This window comes from Sminthopsis crassicaudata, chromosome 2 (assembly GCF_048593235.1).
Source record: "Sminthopsis crassicaudata isolate SCR6 chromosome 2, ASM4859323v1, whole genome shotgun sequence".
NCBI classification, from domain to species: Eukaryota; Metazoa; Chordata; class Mammalia; order Dasyuromorphia; family Dasyuridae; genus Sminthopsis; species Sminthopsis crassicaudata.
This window is the reverse complement of record NC_133618.1, coordinates 161,863,257-161,879,628: the sequence shown is the minus strand read 5'-3', so window position 1 is coordinate 161,879,628 and position 16,372 is coordinate 161,863,257. Positions and strand designations below refer to the sequence as shown.

General features: G+C 36.5%; 1 protein-coding gene and 1 pseudogene across 1 annotated transcript in view; both read left to right on the top strand.

Annotated features, from left to right (window-relative positions):
- PCSK2 (proprotein convertase subtilisin/kexin type 2) overlaps positions 1–12,612 on the top strand; it is a 295,115-nt gene extending 282,503 nt beyond the window's left edge. Inside the window, exons 11-12 of the mRNA XM_074287811.1 lie at positions 3,158–3,385; positions 11,904–12,612. The gene's annotated coding sequence lies outside the window, so the exon portion shown is untranslated. The remainder of the gene's footprint in view (positions 1–3,157; positions 3,386–11,903) is intronic.
- LOC141553305 (small ubiquitin-related modifier 2 pseudogene) lies at positions 6,889–7,677 on the top strand (annotated as a pseudogene).
- Positions 12,613–16,372: the final 3,760 nt, after the last annotated feature.

Genomic DNA, 16,372 nt, shown 5'->3' with positions numbered 1-16,372 from the left:
TTAGGCCTGTCTATGCTGCTAGTTTTTGAGGATGTAAGTATAAAGAATGAAATAATCTTACAATGAGTTTTTATGCTAATAGGAGAGACAAGAAGGGCCTAAAAAAGAAATTCAGAATTTAGTTAAATTCATAATTGCATACATATGCACACACACACACACACACACAAACACAACAAGATAGTTTGAGAGAGAGAATACTGGCAAGTGAAATAAAGGCTTCATGGAGCAATATATGAGATATATTCCATACATGGAGGACCTCCAATGCAGTCAAGAAATGCAGTTTCGTGAGCAAGAAACAGAGAGAAGGTTAGTTTGGCTGCATCACAGTGTGGAAGAGAGAGTAATGAAAATAGGAAAAGATGGTGCATTCATTATGTGTGGGGGTTTAAAAGTTAAGCCACTGGAGCTGATGGAATAAGGGAGTCATACGGTCAGATCTGTAATTAAAGAAAATTGCTTTGGCAGAAGTGTGGAGAATACTATGCAATGGGGAGAAACTTGAGGCAGAGAGAGCTGCCACAGAAGATCTGGGTTCAAATACTGCCTCTGACACTTTCTAGCTCTATGACCATGTAGCATGGTTTGCTAAGCAGTTGTCTACAATTTATCTTTAAAAGTATTAATAAATTACAAAGTGCTTTGAAAGGACACATCAGGATGCACATAAACACCATACAGTGTTGTCTCTAAGATTCACATGTCCAAGAAGTTCTCTGGACTTTCAAAATAACCATTGTCCTTTTTTGTAGCTCTTTCTTAAAAGCCAATTTTAAGATTAAATGAACATTGTAACATTAACTATAGTTCAGAACTCTAGACCAATGCATTTGAGTGTGTTTTGACAGAATTTTTTGTCAACATTATTTTCTATTTAAATTTTGTGTACTAAATTCTTTCCCTCCCTCTTACCTCGTTTACCACCATTGAGAAGGCAAATAAGATTATATCATTCATACATGTGAAATCATGTGAAACATATTCTCATATTACCCATAATTCAAAAAAGCAAGAAAAATAAAGAGTAAAATTATACTTCAGTTTGTACTCAGAGTTCAGTAGTTCTTTCGGAATTGTCTTGGATCATTATATTGATCAGAGCAGCCAAGTCTTCGACAGTTGATCATGATTACAACTTTGTTATTATTATCTACAATGATCTTCTCAATTCACTTTTCATCAGTTCACTTGCCATGTTTTTCTGAACCCATCCACCCCTTCTCATTTCTCACAGCACAATAGCACTCCATCACAATCATATGACACAATTTGGTTAACCATTCCCCAAATGATGAGCATTCCCTCAATTTCCAATTCTTTACTACCACAAAAAGAACCTACATAAATATTTTAACCTATATGTCCTTTCCTCTTTTGTTCGATCTCTTCAGGGTATAGACCTATTAGTGGTATTGCTAGGGCAAAAAGGTATTCACAGTTTTATAGTCCTTTGGTCACAGCCTCAGACTATTCTCTAGAATAGTTGGAGCAGTTCTCTATTCCACAAATAGTTCATTGCTGTACCTATTTTTCCCTCGTCCCCTACAGCATTTGTCATTTTTGATAGGTGTGAGGTGGTGCCTCAGAGTTGTTTTAACTTGCATTTCTTTAGTCAGTAGTTATTTAAAGCATTTTGTGGCTATAAAGAGTTTTGATTTTTTTTCTGACAACTGCCCATTTATATCCTTTGACCATTTTTATCAGTTGGGGAATGGCTCTTAATTTGATAATTTGACTCAGTTTTATACTTAGTACATGTTAGAGAAATAAGGGCATTTATCATAGAAACTTGTAAAAAAATTTAATATTATTTTATTGTCTGTGTATTTTAGCAAAATGTAGCTTCCCTGGTTACCCCTTTTAATTAGATCTACTTTTGCCTTTGCTTTTTCTGAGATCATGATTATTACCCCTGTTCTTTTTAACTAGTTTTCAGTGAATTTCTCTGCCTCTTTTACCATTAGGCCAATTCTGGCTTTTTAAGGTGCTATTTTCCTCAGTATTTTTCTGTGTTTCTTTTACCAAGCTGCTATTTCTCTTTTCATAATTTTCTTGCATTTCTTTTGGGTTTGGGTCCAATCAGCATTTTTCTTTGAAGCTTTTTTAATAACTGTTTTCACATTGTTACCTTCTTTTGAGTTTATGCTTTGGTCTTCTCTATCATCAAAGTAGATATTATAGACAAATTCTTATTGTTTTGTTGTTTTTTGCTCATTTTTCCCATCTTGTTTCTTGACTTTGCACTTTATGTTCAACTTAGACTGTTCACTTGGAAATAGAGAATCACTGCCCCAAGCTTCAGGCTTTTTCCTCCTGCTTTTTTCAGAACTAGTTCTGAGACTGTGCAAGATTTAGTGCTTCCAAATTGGTATGATCCTGGGAGAGAAGCCTTCTGGTCTGTTCTCTGGTTTTTACCCAGGAAGGGCCCCTAGTTCCCTGAAGCACAAGCACTAGTACTCTTTTTTATTGGAACTGTGACCAAACTCCTTGATCCCTTGTGACCAACTACCAACACTCCCCTTTGCCCTGGAACTGTGACCCCAGAACTGCATATGGACAATAGAGTTGCCAATCAGTGACAACTGTACCCAATACCAACAAGGGTCCCTTGTAATCTCTTTCAGACAGTTGTCCAACCTCTTTACTATTCCTGAGCTGAAAGCTTCCAAAACTGCTGCTGTGGCTATTGTTGCTGCCACCTTGGATGTGGGTTTCAGATAGATTTCCATCCCAGTGTCATAAACTTCTGCCAACTTCCTAATTTCTCTTAAGTCATGAAAATGTCTGACCCTGAGCTTGTCTCTGATGCTCCAAAATTTGATGTGATGTGTTATTTTATAGTTGTTTGGAAGGGAATATAGAAAAAGTTCAGCTGGGCCACTTCTTATCTACCATCTTGGCAAATTCAATAGCTTTTAATCCTATTCTTAATTGCAAAAATTATTTGACTTCTGCCTACTGTCAAAGAGAATTCTTAAAATCAAAGACATTTTCGGAAATAGAAAATGCTGAGCGCATTGTCAGTGAATGGTAGATTTTCAGAGATGATGTGATTTTGTCATTTGCTTGTCCTACTTTATCATGACATGACCTTTTAGGAAAGAAGTATCTAGAGTTCCAGCCCTGACATCCTTTCTCTGTCTTCCTTCTCCAGTAGGGAACTCACATGGAGAGACATGCAGCACCTGACTGTGCTCACATCCAAAAGGAACCAGCTTCACGATGAGGTCCATCAGTGGCGGAGGAATGGGGTTGGCCTGGAGTTCAATCATTTGTTTGGTTATGGGGTTCTTGATGCAGGAGCAATGGTGAAAATGGCTAAAGACTGGAAGACGGTCCCTGAGAGATTCCACTGTGTCGGAGGTTCAGTACAAGAGCCTGAGTGAGTAAGGGTGAATGTCTGTTCACTTCCATCAATGGTAATAAGCCCCCCAAGAAACTAAGGAGCATAAACCATCAGTGACATTTGGAAGGTGTCAGTGTACTTTTTATTCCCTGCATGTGAAAGAGCTTCCTTCATTACAATGCAGAAATAACTTTGGAGGTGCTTCAATATCTGACCAATGTAATCTTAGACTACATTAAGAGAGGAAGATTGTCTAGAATGAGGAAGAAAGAACCTCAATAATTGGTGCAGGATGTTGAGTGCTAGATTTGGAGACAGAAAAACGTGAGTTTAAATCCTGTCTTAGACACTTAGCAGCTGTAGGTCCCTAGAGAAAAAATCTCAAGATACCTAACAAGCTTTCGGTGATCAAAAGTTATATTTCTTTGGGCAAAATACACACATGAAAGAGTATTATTCCCTGTGTGAACAGAGAGAGAGGAGGGAGGAAGGAAGGAAGGAAGGAAGGAAGGAAGGAAGGAAGGAAGGAAGGAAGGAAGGAAGGAAGGAAGGAAGGAAGGAAGGAAGGAAGGAAGGAAGGAAGGAAGGAAGGAAGGAAGGAAGGAAGAAAGAAAGAGAAAGGAAGGAAGGAAGGAAGGAAGGAAGGAAGAAAGAAAGAAAGAAAGAAAGAAAGAAAGAAAGAAAGAAAGAAAGAAAGAAAGAAAGAAAGAAAGAAAGAAAGAAAGAAAGAAAGAAAGAAAGAAAGAAAGAAAGAAAGAAAGAAAGAAAGAAAGAAAGAAAGAAAAAAAAAAGAAAAGAGAGAGAGAGAGAGATGCCTGCCTAGGAAGAATACTTTGTAGAGCAATACTTTGGGGATCATAGGACCTGGCTTTAAATTTCTGCCTCTACCATTTCGTATCTGAATGACTTTGATCAAATTATTTTAACTTCCTGGTCCTCAGTGTCCTGTGTAATACAGTAAGAAAACTGTCTCTTGAACTCAGACCTAGGTTCAAATCCTGCCTGATACTTACTAAGTGACCTTAATCAGATCAGACTCCTTGCCCCCACAAGAAGTTTGGAGGAGCTGGTCTCAGTGCTCTCCTCTACTCTGCATCAGTTATCAGCCAGGAAATCATCATGCTTTTCCCCTTATTTTCCATTATACTGGGGCATGTAACAAGCACACAGATAAATAAATGCAAGTTAATTTCCAGAGAAAGAGAACACTAAAGATTTCAAGGAATCAGGAATCCCATATTGGGAGCAGCCAACCCAGTCCCTCATTGGAACCATGAAGATTCAGGGCAGAAGATGTACTGGGTGGTACGGTGAATAGAGTAGTGGTCTTGATGCTAGGGACATTTTTGTGCTTTGGGGGAGAAGAGTTGCAGTTTTCAAGGTCCTTCCCCCAATAACTCTGTGAAGTAGATGGTTTAAAGATTCTTAACTCCTTTTATAAATCAGGAAACTGAGAGATCAAGTAACCTGCCTACAGTCACCCAGTAAGAGTCAGAACAATCTGATTTTGTCAGCCCAGGGACAAATCTTTGTCTCATCCTGAAGAAGGTAATAATAACCATAGCTAATATTCACGTAGCACTTTAAGGCATATCAATAACTTTACAATATTGTCTCACTTTTTCCTCACAACAACCCTGAGAGAGGGAGCTATTTTTACATGCAGACAGAAATTAAGTGACTTATCCAGGATCATACAGCTAATAAGTATATGAAGTTGGATTTGAACTCAGGTTTTCTTGACCGCAGGTCCAGGGTCTATCCCCTGCACCACCAACTGCCTATGGAAGTGCAAATAAACATTTTCCATTTTTGATATAACCAAGTCATGTTTGTATCAGTCTCTCAGCTCATTGATTTTATAAATGGGCTTTCAATGTGTATCCACAGAAGATAACTACTCTAATCATATTTTGTAGACAGAAAAAAAGATTTTTTTAGCTTGTGTTTTGAAACCTTTCTTTTCATAGTAGTTATTCCATTTGGCAAAGTAATTAGTGATGCATTACAGTCCCCATAATTTATCCCCAGATGAGCAGTATTACTCATAGCAAGAACACAGCTTCAGGATATCCTGCCTCATGCGTCATTGTCCTCATTAAGCTGTTCAGGCTAGCCCGGCTCAGCTATCTGGGAAGGGCAGGAAGCTCATTACAGGCAGAAGACTCGAAGCTTCTCTGGCCATTCTTAGCATAACCATAATAATGTCTGCTCACTATTTTACATATCTGAGAGGCGCTGCTACTTTGGGAAACCCAGAGAGTTGGAAAGTACCCGGAGGAAAGCAATCCATTCTTTGTATTTCCCAACTTGGGAGAGGCCAGAAAAACCTAGCTCAACCATTAACTAACTTACTGTTTTAGGGGCAGGCCAGTCTACCTCCATCTCCACATCTGTAATATGGAAGTTTTGCTTTTGTTGTTTTTGATGTTTAGTCATTTTTCAATTCTTTTTGACTCTTTGGGATTCCATTTGGAGTTTTCTTGGCAAAGATACTGGAGTAGTTTGCCATTTCCTTCTTTAGCTCATTTTACATGTGAGGAACTAAAATAAATAGGGTTAAGTGACTTGCCCAGAGTCACACAGCTAATAAGTACCTGAAGTCAGATTTCTCCTGACTCCAAGCCTGGGGTTCTATTCACTGCACCAACTCCCTACCGCAGTGTTTATACTGCTTAAAACTCATTATCTCATAGGTTCTTTGTGAGAATCATATAAAAGGTCAATTTTTAGAGTTATTCTAAAATTCTGTTGAAGAAATCTAGAAGATTTGAGTTCTTAAAGAGTATTTGAACTCATCTACTTCTCCTTGGATCATTACCTGAATTCAAGGCCACTAGTTGCCCCATATTTGGAAATTATCATCTTTCACCATGAATATTTTTATATTTTATTGCGGACTGTCTGGTTTATGGGAACAGGGGCTGCTACGTTTCCTTGGCACTTCATTCTTAAGGCCTTCACAGAATTCACCCACTCACTTTCAGTGAGCCAGAAGCTGGAAAGATCCCAGAAATTGGCCATATGTAGGAGCTGCCAGAAGCTGGTATGGCAGATCACAATTGCCTAAAAGGATCCCTCTCTTCTTGTGTGTGAACTTCCCTCCCACTTGTTTATCCAAGATGATGCTTAAATTGGTTGTCACCTCAACTAGCCTGAAAACTGTCGCAGTGAGAATTATTTTCGATTACCTTTTGTGCTTTAAAAATTTTTTTTAGTATAGACCATTGGATTGGCCCCATTTTAAAGATGAGAAAGCTAAAGCAGCCTCAGGTTCAGCGAACTATTCTACAGTATTGGATGATTGAATCCTGATCTTGAAAGTACTGTCCCAAAATGTGGGGCCACCCTCAATTCCTCCACAGCTGCTTCCTCCTCCTCTCCTCCTCCTCCTCCTCTTCCTCCTCCTCCTCCTCCTTCTCCTTCTTTTCTCTTGTTCTTCTTCTTCCTCTCTCTCTCTTTTTCTCTCTCTCTCTTCTCTCTCTCTCTTCTTTCTTCTCCTCCTCTTTCTCCTTGTCCTCTCCCTCTCTTCTTCCTCTTCTTTTTTCTCCTCCTCTTTGTCCTCCTCCTCTTCCTCCTCAACTTCATCATTTTCTTCCTGTTCCTGCTGCTGCTAGGACTGCCTCTACCCCCTTCCATTGGAGACGTGTCTCTTTTATGAAGCAGCTTCTGAGGATACTCCCAGATTGGTCATGACCGAGGAAAAGCCTAAGGAAGGAGTCAAGACTGAAAACAATCCCCACAGTAATTTGAAGGTGACAGGACAAGATGGGTCAGTGGTGCAGTTTAAGATTAAGAGAGACACACACCACTTAGTAAACTAATGAAAGTCTATTGTGAACAAGAAGGTTTATCAATAAGGCAAATGAGATTCCGATTTGATGGACAACCAATCAATGAAACAGACACACTTGCACAAATGGAAATGGAGGATGAAGATACACTTGATGTATTCCAGCAGCAGACAGAAGAGAACTGCAACTCTACTCCAAAACTGTGCTCCCAAGGAACACAATACATTCACAATTAGAAAACTAAGATTTGCTTCAGACGCATCCTGACTAATACAGTATATTTTTTTCTCTTCTTTGATTCTCTTCTCCCAAAACTTTACATCAAAAACTGGTATATGTGCAAAGATATAATGTATATTTTTTAACTAAATGTTCCATGATATGTTTTGATCAACATCAAATGGAGATGGGGAGGGGAAAATCTCCCATTTCTCCATTTGGGGCATTTCTCTCATTCAACTTTTATCTTTATATTCCAGTTAGATATTTTGACCTCACTGTTTAACAACAACAACAACAATAAACACACACACACACACACACACACACACACACACACACACAATCTTTGCATACCTTATTTGATTGGATAATCTCAACATTTTTCTTTTATCATTATAAAACCAAGAATAATTTTATAACTTTTTTGTATGTAGCAATTTCTGTAGGGCAATCTCTGTATCTCAGTAGGGATAAATTACTATTAAAAATTAATCTTAGATAGTTTTCCCTTCAAGTCAAACATCTTGTTTAAATAAACTTCTTTTTTTAAAATTAAAAAAAGAAAATAGATGTCCAGAGCAAGGTATTTGGATGTCCAGACATCTGGGCCTCCAGGAGTCAGAATCCATGCTGAGTTTTGCAGCCAGCTTGACTGCCTCCTCATTATTGTGAGAAGCAAGGACATTATTAAAAACTTAACCCAACAACAGTCAAAATAAGATTTCATCAGACAGTGATACCCCATTTGGATATAAACTTGATAGACAAAAGCTACATAGAAATAATAATGAAAAATAAATCCACTCTCCTCAGAGTAGTAGCTGAATGGCAACAGAGCAATGGTCCTGGGGTCAGGAAAATCTTCAAATCCAGTCTCTGCTCTTATTAGCTTTGTGACTGAGCACACAATGTAATCTCTGTTAGTTACTTCAGCTATTAAATGGTGATAATAATAGCACCTACCTCCCAGTTTGTTGAGAGGACTAAATGAGATACTATTTGTAAAACATTTAGTACTGTGCCCAATACACAGAAGTTGCTTAATAAATGCTTATCCAACCCCCCCCATTATGAGAAACTGAAGTCACAGTATAGGGGGGAGCACTAAGTCTTCTGGACCCAGCTGGTCTCCATTCAGGAGTACCAATTGTTAAATTTTCATTGTGATCATTCACACTTAATGTATTGGCAAAGACTATGTATTAGAGCTTGATTTATTGTTTATTGGATGTTTAGACTTTTAAAAGTGAAAAAGGAAATGTTACTAATATCAGCAAAACTTAAAAACATGTCTTGATCCTTTTTTTTTTTTTTTTTGGAAATTTATTAAACATTTATCAGCTCACATCCCTGTTGAAAACAGAAATTGCCAAGTGTTTCTGTCAAGAGTAACCAGCTTCATACTGAAGAATTATGGCTCTCTGTGTGGAACTGATATCTCTGATCAACTTGCCACATGCACTATGATCTTGAGTGGCAAGGGAGTATATTAACAAATATGAAGGCAGGACCAGATTGACTCATTCTAAAAGCCAAACAATATTCAGCTTCTCGTATTATTCATCTGAAGATCTTAGGCTCCCAAATGGAAACTGATGGGTAAAATGAACTCAGTTCTTTGAAACCTTAACCTGTATTAGAGATACAGCTAACTTATAGCTTTGCCTTTAAAAGACCAAAGTACAGGATGGAAGGACCAGATTCTAAGTTGCTTATCGAAATAGCAAAACACAAACTACTTTTTCTCTACCTCCATTCAATAAAGAAATACCAATCTTCCCAGCCTTCCCCCTGGATCTTCCTTTTTGGTCCATCCTTTGCAAGCCAAACAGGCCAGCTTGTCCCAAGAAGGACAATGAACTATTGCTTCCTTTTCTTCTCAACACTATGTACATGGAAATCTTATAAAGACTTCTCTGTTAAAGCAGAAAAAAACTTGAGACCCCAAAATCTAGTCCATTTGAACAAGACAACCTCCAAGCTCTATGGAACTCTCTGCCAAGAAACTTAAATAACTAGTTCTAGAGTCTCATTCAACTGAAATTTGTTTTAATGGTATTTTACATAATTTTCAAAATAAGAATCCTAAATTACCATTTGTCCAGTGTAACAGTGGCCCCAAGTGCTAAAATTGCTAGTTAAGGTTTTGACTGAAAGTAGTCAATTTTTTTTTTTAATTTTTATGTGATGCTTCTGCTGTGTACTTTAACATTCTTGCAAGAAACACATGTCACTAGTAGGGGTCAAAACAGGCATCAGCTCATGGTCTACTAAGGCAAATTTAAAGGTCCTAAATTCATAGTGATTCTGCTCTTAGAAATGCAGTTATGAAACATATGGATGGTTCACAATTGTGCCCCCAGTTAGAAAGAGAAAACTCCAAAACAATGGAATCAGGAAATAGGAGGGGTCAGAGACTGAGATCCCAACCCTGATCTAGAAATGTTAATTCTCTTAGGTGCCTTTCAGAGCTGTCTAGCATCCTCATGTAAGCAAACGACTGAGAAGAGATGTAAAGAACAAGGTTAGCCACAGACATTTTTGAGAAATAAGAATTGATCAGCCAGATTCAGTCCTTAACAAAATATAAGGACATGCTTAGAAATAAGTGTTAGTCACACCTAAATGAAATAAGCCGGTGAAAAATGGATAAATACCCTCAGTTTTTCTGTGTATGTGTGTGTTTCCTTCAGTGCTTCCAGAAACCCAAGCAAACATCCATGATTAAAAATACACATATACACAATTTTACCTCGCTATGACCCTTTACCTTTCCCCTCTCAAAATCTCTCTTAGAGACTAGTGTTTGAGAAGAAAAATTACAGATGTCACCTAGTGACTGCCATGGAAACTTTGCCATCTCCTTTCTCTCCATGGTTCCTTTTTCTTCTCTCTCTCCTGCTCTAGCCAAAACTTCTATCCTCCAGTCCTGTTCTTCCATTAGTTTCCTCTCTTCCCAACCGAAGAAGAAATTCAACTCCCCAGGGATTTTAGTGACTTAGATGCTCTTCCAAGGCAGACAGTCCACAACTTGTCAAAAAAAAAAAAAAAAACACAACACAGTTAACACCCAAATTTCCAAATAATTTCTCTATTGTTGGAATCTCTCCCTTTTCATGGGTAACTCCTTGAATCTGGAATTCCTTGAAAGTCTGTGGCCTTCTGTTTCTAGTATCCTCCTTATGATGTTCCCAGTTAGTGACAACAGCTGAGGTTTTAAAGAACAAAAATACCTATGTAAATGGTGCAAAGCACAAAGTGCTGAACTTGCTGTCAGGATTATTAGTAGTAGCACTGGTGGTAGTATTAATAGCAACATTTTCACATACCATGTGGCTAATTACCATTCATTGTTTACATAATTCAGATCCAAGATTAATTTTGTTTTGCATTTAATGGCAACACTAAGCTGTTCATATATGTCTTATTCTGTTCCCCACATGATCTTTTGCAACTTTCAGGAAAAAAAAATAGAAGGAACATTGCTATTAAAGACCTAAGGAAACAATAAGGTCAAGCAATATAGCAAGCAACAGAATAAAATCTGATAAAGGAATTACTAGATTCAGAAATATGCTTCAGATGAATGAGAGTAATGAGAGCCTTGCAAGATATAAAGAGATTTGTTTTATTTTATTTTATTTTAATTTAAGGGCAATTGAGATATAGAAAAGAAATGTGTGTGTTTTTTTAATTGAATTAATCATCTGGACCCTACAGCCTTCAGAATATTTAGTATCACAAATGAATGGAATGAATGTAAGTTAATTAACTGAAATGATTTTTTTTATCTTTTCATATGGCTAGAAATAGTTTCAATTTCTTCATCTGAAAATTGTCTGTTCATATCCTTTGACCATTTATCAATTAGAGAATGGCTTGATTTTTTATAAATTAGGGTCAATTCTCTATATATTTTGGAAATGAGGCCTTTATCGGAACTTTTGACTGTAAAAATGTTGAAATGATTTTTTAAATTGGTTTATTCCATTGCTGTGGCCTAAAATAAGCTATTGTAATCCTTAGATCAGATGTGGGCTAGGAAATGAAGGGAATGATATAAAGGCAGTAAGTGAAAAGAACATTTGACCCAAATAAGATAGGAAAGACAACAGCTTAAATTTCCCCTCTGACATTTGCCATGGATAAATCAGTCAATCACTCTAAGTCAATTTCCCCATCTGTAAAGAATGTAAAATAGGGAAAATAATATCTGCAATACCTATTTCATAAAGTTATCCTGAGTAATAAAGGAGTTAATGCTTATACACCTTTTTATGAACCCTAAAATGCTATGTAAAAATCAACTATTATTAAATAGTTTTTAGAATAAAGGTACCCTTCAAATGGTCTCTGTCCAACAGAATTGCTTAACTTTTCAGAAAAGTCATTTTAAAAGAAATAACTCATGAGGATGACTCAATATCCTATTTTTACTTCTATTTGCCCAATATTATATTTCATTAATGTATTTTATATATACTTAAATATCATACATACATATGTTTAATATATTTCATTGTCATTTTCACTCTCAGGAAAATACCATCCAACAACAAGTTGGTTCTGACGCTCACAACTGATGCTTGTGAGGGAAAGGAAAATTTTGTCCGCTACCTTGAACATGTTCAAGCTGTCATTACAGTGAATGCCACAAGGAGAGGAGACTTGAACATTAACATGACCTCTCCAATGGGTACCAAATCCATTTTGCTAAGCCGGCGCCCAAGAGATGATGACTCTAAGGTGGGTTTTGACAAATGGCCTTTCATGACCACTCACACTTGGGGGGAAGACGCCCGAGGGACATGGATTCTGGAAATTGGGTTTGTTGGGAACTCACCACAGAGGGGAGTGCTGAAGGAATGGACATTGATGCTGCATGGAACACAAAGTGCCCCCTACATAGACCAAGTAGTAAAAGATTACCAGTCCAAGCTGGCGATGTCCAAGAAGGAAGAACTGGAGGAAGAATTAGATGAAGCTGTGGAGAGAAGTCTTAAGAGCATACTGAGCAAAAACTAATGCTGCATGTCTGTTTTTGCCTTCATTCCCTCCTTTACCATAACTCTTACCATAACTCTACTCTTAGTCCTTCTGTTAGACCTGTAGCAGATACTGTCACTGCCCAAAAAACAATCACATTCCCTTGATTTTATTTCATACATTCTGTCAATGATTATTTTCCTTAAAATGGAACCATTCTTTTTTTTAACTCTAGGCCTCAAATATATTGTTCCCTACCAACTCCTGTGTACAGTTTGTGACTATGAATTATTTTGTGTCCTTCAAATAGGTGATATCTTGCAAACAAAACTGTGATAGCTTTTCCCTTCATATTTTCTGTGGCAAATGTTAAGAAGAGAAAGGAGTCATTTGAAAGAATACATTTTATGGCATCAAGCATATTTTTCTGTGGTCTCAACAGAAAAAGTTGCTCTTGAAGGAAAAAAAAAATAGGCTGGAAGGTGATGTTTGCCTCTAAAATTGAAGGAGTTGCTAGAAACCCACCTACCTGTCTGTGGGTTCTTTGAAAAGACTCAATTATCTAGGTTAGTCTCTTCGGTGGATGAAGGTGGTGTTCTTTACAGGTGCCATTCAGGGAAAGGCATTATAAAAAAAAAAAATGAGGATATTCAAGAAGCACAAATTGGAGTGGGGGAAAATAGGGAGGGGGGCGGGAGGGGAGGTTCAATCTCAGCACTAAGGTTACCACATTCTGACCAATCAGCATGGTGAATTGGAAACAACTTCTGGGCTGTTGTGTCATCAGCTATTACTCTTAGTTACAGCAACTCCTGAAGCCCGCTACAGCAGCACAAATTATCCCCATTTTGTATGGTGTTTATCTACCCCTGTTTTCTGGGGTTAATAACATGGCTGTCAACAATTTGCAGTTGGTGAATGTGGCAGGCAAGATTATAGTTGACATCCAATTATAGATGTTGCAAAAGCCTCTTTTTTAAAAATAAAGACTGGTTAATAATAAAGGTTGGTGGGGAAAGTGGGGAGGGAGGGGAAGAGGAAGAAGCATTTGTTGGTATTGTAATAATAAATTTTGGTTTTCTTATTTCTAAAAGACCAAAAAGGGAAGACCTGTAGGATCTCTTTGGGATATCTTTAAAACTCCCTGTTGAAATACATATGAATTGTGGATGCAATGTGGCTTGTTTGGAGATGTTGACTTATACTATTTTCCCTGCACTGATCCTCTTTTCCAAACCCCTCAAAAGGGCTAAAAAGGAGGTTCAGAGTTTTGAAGAAGAGATCATTATGGATTCAAATAAATATATATGCAAAGCATCTTGTTATCTAGTTACCATCTTGGTAACCAGATAATAATTAAGTTGACCCATATTCATTGGCCCAAAGCAATATATCTAAAATAAAATTCAAAAGTTATAAGATTCATACCATCTACTTCAGAAAATCATCATCATTTTATTCTCAAATAATCATTTCTTCTAAGTTTCTTTCCATCAATTTTCTTTGCAAAGCTCTTGTTCCCATCAACTTCTCTATTCATTCTCAAGAGTTAATATTAATGTTTCCTTTTCTCTTGGACATTTTTCTCTTCCCTTATTATGAGGTTTTCAATTCAATTTGATTTAGCCAGTATTTATCAAGGGCCAGCTTTGGGCAAAATATTGTTTTAGGCACTTCAAAAGAGATGTATAGATGAGTATAAAAACCATCATCTGATACTCATAATGTCATCCACCTTCCTAGGTAATCAAATATAGTCTAGTCTCACAGGTATTATAAAGCGATGATGAAAATAACAAGCCAGGATGCAATAAATGATGCAGAACATCAGACAAACATGATCTCACTCATTTGGGCAAATGAGAAAAGACTTTTGGAAGGAGGGTAGCATCTAAATACATTCTTGAAGAAGAGCTTTCAAGTTCTCAATAGGAAAGATTGAAGGGGAAATGAAGGGGAAACAACATAAGCAAAAAAGTATAGAAATGGGAAAGTATATTTAAGGAATCTTAATATCTAACCAAGTCTTGGACTCTAGAGTCTAAAAGGCCATATTTCCTGAAAAAATGAGGCCTCCATAATTGTTCACTTTGAAAGGTGGTGCCTTAGAAAGGAAGGGTTTGAAAAGTCCAAGTAAAAAGTGATCCAGTCACAATCCATCGTCATTTTCTCTTTTTTTCCCAAGTTGGAATGAGCTGAAAACAGTTCATTTTAATTTTACACCATCTATCTTTATGTTTAGTGTGCTTGTGGGCCTTTTTTGGATATGAGTCTGAGGGGGATTTTTTTGTTTACCACCTATTTCATATGATTTTTTAAATAGTTAAACTTAAAAAAGCAAATATTACCAGTCAAATACATTTCATAGTGATGGTCTGAAAAATAAACCAAAGGATAATATGTGTGCATACTTGTCTAAGTGCACACAGAAAAATATACATATGTAAGATATAGATACGTATATACATAAATACACTTGTATATATGTATATACACACATAGAACTAATGTGTGTGTACCTACTAAAGAAACAAAGCTCATGTTCATCCATAAAAGAAATTTTCAAAAAGATCAAAAAGATCATGATTGGTCAGAGTTTAGATAAAAGCATACATTGATCCTCATTGCATCCTGTAATTTTGCAAAACTCTGTATAAACATTAAATGTCATATAGGAGCAAAATTATAAAATGGCTATTCATATTTTCACAATTGTGTCATTAGCAATGAACATAATTAGCTTCTTAACAGAAATTGTAAGTTTTGATATGAGAATATGGTATATAAATTATACATATATATTACATATATATAGCATTCTATAAATAGAATGGTTCTCTATTTCACTTTTCACACCAGTATTAACAATGAAAAGCATCCAATTAGTGTAAGTTTTTATGATAGCCCTGCTGCAAAATAAAGTTAATTTATAGTCATTTATAAAAAATAAAAATGAATATAAGCAAATGATGATTTAAGACAGGCTGCCTTTGTTTAAATATCAATCCTTGTGATGATGTTTTATAAGTAAAATGAAGAAATTATGTTGTAAATTAGGAAGCTCAATAAAAAAAATTACCTACCAGAAATTATGTGGGCTGTGCTATATATTCAGCAAAACTATTTGCTATCAATCCACAAGCAGTATTTCTAAGCCATAACATTAGTAATGTTATCTTGGCTACACTACATATTGGTCACAAATGGAACACTGGGAAAAAATATCCCCTCATTAAATACTAATAGTAAAATCTCACTATTTAAATAAATTTGCATTAAAACCAATCTGAATTAAGAGAAAGTCTGAACTATGGAAAAATTTCCCCAAAAGTGCTGTTTTATTATTCTCAGTTACATATAGTGGCTAAAATGAGGCAGCAAAATGTTGCCCAAGAAGGGTCTTTTGAGGAGGAGCTTTAATTACATTTAACGATAATAAACTTCCCAATCTCAATGAAATTAATGCTTCCAGAAAGGTTGGGCATGCTCCCCAATCTCCAGATTTTTCTTAAACTAGGAATTTATTCAGCAAACCCTTTTTTCTCAAAGAGAAATGTATCCTTCATCCCTTTTCAGTTAATTACAAATGCTGAATAAGATAAGTATTACCCAATCCTTTTGCAAATTATTACAAATTTTGGATTTGAAGTGTCTGGATTAATAAACACTATCTAGAGAAAATATTTGGAGGCTCAGGGTTTCATAGGATAGAAATCTCTGGGTTTCAAACAATGCAAACCATGCAATTTGTATTAATAGAAGGTCCCAGTGTTCAGCATACCCTTTTGATCTTCACTGAAGGCAGATCAGTCTCGTGGAAAGAAATAAACCAGGTTAGAAAAGAAAATGATTTTTTTGTGAAGAGTCCTATTGGATATTTCTGACTTAAAAGACTTTGGTGTCCCTTCTCCTCACTACTACTGCCACAAAGCCTCCTTTGCGTGGAGCATATTTCCAGGAATAATCAATGCTTGGGTCACAATAAATAAGGCCATCTATAGATTTCTTGTAGAATTTAAAA